General features: G+C 39.5%; 1 non-coding gene across 1 annotated transcript; it reads left to right on the top strand.

The window, feature by feature from the left end:
• Positions 1-1,833: 1,833 nt before the first annotated feature.
• On the top strand, positions 1,834-1,949 carry LOC138252447 (U5 spliceosomal RNA). Its single transcript, XR_011195194.1, has one exon. It is a non-coding gene; the product is annotated as a U5 spliceosomal RNA (small nuclear RNA).
• Positions 1,950-2,865: the final 916 nt, after the last annotated feature.

A 2,865-nucleotide genomic window follows, 5' to 3' on the forward strand; every position in this document is an offset into this window, starting at 1 on the left:
TGAAGCAGGATTGGTGTAATTATATTTATGTTTTGGGTGCAGCTTCCTTTGCTTTCTTGAGAGTTTGACACTATTGCTTTCATTTTAGAATTATTTTAAGATTCCTTAATGTATTTCAATAATGGCTCTTCCTGTGACAGTCAAAGTAGTGTGCTGTACTTTAGTGATGTCATCAGGGTCAAAGGTCATATATTGGTACTTCCTTTGATGTCGCTGGAAGATCAAATTGCATATGGTGTTACTTTCCATTACTATCAAGTTCAGCAATCTAAAATATCATCATCTGTCAGATTACTATCGATCTTCTGTTTCATCATCACTTAATGTACGTATTTGTGGCAGTCTTTGGCAAGTTATATTAAGGCTCCCTTAGGCTTGTCGTATTGCTAATGGAGTCAAGCGGGTGTCAACAGCATATTTATGCCTTTCCCTATATTGAGCACCTTCGTTTTCTGCAGCATTGTTCTTGTTTGTACTCCTACGCCACAGTAGCTAAAGCAGGGTCCTACCCAGATCTCACCAAACCATCAACCATCATCCACCACTATCTCACATTCATTTCATATTTTCCACTCACCTAGGGCCTAATCTCCATTGTCCAGCTGCAGAGGGTGTTGATTCCACAAATCAGGAGTTAATTATATGAGGGTCCTGTTAACGCATCGATTGTGAAATTAACAGGGCTTCCCCTCTGTTCCCAGGAAAATGAGGGATTACAAGGGAAATCAGTAATCCGGATTTGATGTCCCAGTAGTTATTCAATGCCCTTAGCAGTTTTCTTCAGAAAACATAACAGATCTGTGCAGTGCCTAATTTGTAAAATAATAAGTGTCAGGGTCCAAAGTTCGTAAAAAATACCAATTGTCTATGTTGCTGAATATCAGGGCTGCTATATACCAAAGGCTTAATTGCCTGGATTCCACCCCATGTATCTTTTATCAACCACTAGACACCCCTTTATCTCACTGTTACAGGTTCTTTTTCAACCCTTCTTTTTAGGTTGAGCGCTCTAGCACTCTGGCCTGTTGTAATCTATCTGTGGACTTTTAACTGCGCCCACTGCATGCCCATCACTGTCACTCCTTCTTGGGATTACCTTTAAAAAATCCTTTGTTATTAGTAAATACTTTATCTTTGTCCCTCCTTGGGGCAGTTGTGTTACCGCCTTGGCCATCGACCCTGTTACATGGATAATTGCACTTTTGCCGATACGTTTGACCGCGAGCTAACTTCTTTTCCTTTTGTGTCTGTGGCTTGCTTATGTCAACTGTTTTACTTTTCATTTTCAATTTATGTGGCAAGAAAAGTCCAGTTAGGAATTTGCAACGTTAATAGCTCTAACTCCTTCCTCTTTGCCAATACTTGTTTTGTTACAGCAGCTGATGCAGCCTTATAGGCTTCAAGTACAAAACATACTGGCTAATTCATTGACTCAGAAAGAAGAGCAACAAGTATGCTTTGACATAGTTATATAAAAATCCTCTTCTTGGCTGCCACAGGTCCTCACAAAAGCCCGTGTGAGGCACCATTCAAAATGTGCAGAGCTAAAGGAGCCGACATTATGACTTGAGCAGGGAAACTATTGTGGTGCCGCCTTTCCTGTCACATGACCTATGACTCAATTTACATACCCATAATTCTGTGTCACTTCTGAGTCCTCCTGCTGTTTCTTTTTGTGGCAACAAGTGTTTTATCAATGTACCAAATTACAACAATTGTCATAAATTGGTTGTATTTTAAAGGGTTTTCTAAGATTAACTTAGTAAACCAAATCATACCTGACAGTCTGTGGAACGCTGTTTCCTGGCGCCACAGACGGCGCCGATTAAATGTATACTCTGATTTCTCTTCAAACCGAATAAATCTTTTGCCTTTTACTAAAGATTTCCGTGGAGAGGAGCATTTAAGAGTTTCACTCAATTTTTGAAAGCCCTGTCCAGTGCATAGTTTAATGATATAGTAGACAGATTGATTATTTGCTGGTTTCTCAAGTGCTTTTCTGTCTACATGCTTTTGGGGAGTGATTCTTACTGTGATGTGGTTAACCTATAGCCCTGCTACATGACATATAAGAAGGACGCATGCTGCACAAAAAACTCCATATCATCTAAAAGGATCCACAGCCATTTTGGAATCAATGATATGTAACAACAGGTAAGGAAGGATCAATTGGTATATAAAACACATAACTGTATCCAATCTGGGTTTTATTTCTGGATCGGCACTTGCTTCTCCTTTCTCATTGATTATTGAGATTTTTATTCAAATCTCATATATTTATATCATGCCACGGTCTAACTGCTGACTTTGAAACTGGTGAATAAAGTGTGAGTCCAGCACATTTAACCTCCTGTGATCCTGGGAAATTCACTTAATCAACCCTTGCCTAAAAACCTCAAGCAATAGCAAAGGCAATAGGGTGTACTTATGTAAGATGTGCTGGCTTTGTCTATGCTATTTCTTATCTGTGCAGTGGTGGCTGCTATGAAACATGGGTGAAAGTAAAAAACACTTGCTCCATTATAGCAATTTTTTATTTTTCATTTTGAACCATGCTGCACAGAAGCCGTCCAGCTGTACAACATGGCAAAAAAGGTTGACAAAGCCAATAGGTCTCACATACGTGAGAGCTATTTTATTGGATTTATCAATGCTCAAGGAAAAAAGCGATACAATGAGGCTAGCGTTGGACATGTATAACTTATTCATTAGGTGGGGCGCGCAAGCTGTTGACCTGTTGTAATTCATCTGTGGGCTTTAAACCACGTCCACCAGGCATCCATCACTATCACTCATTCATGGGCTTGCCTTTCAAAAATCTTTTGTTATCATTAATAAATGCTTTACATTTGTCCCTCCTTGGGG

This window comes from Pleurodeles waltl, chromosome 8 (assembly GCF_031143425.1).
Source record: "Pleurodeles waltl isolate 20211129_DDA chromosome 8, aPleWal1.hap1.20221129, whole genome shotgun sequence".
Lineage (NCBI taxonomy): Eukaryota > Metazoa > Chordata > Amphibia > Caudata > Salamandridae > Pleurodeles > Pleurodeles waltl.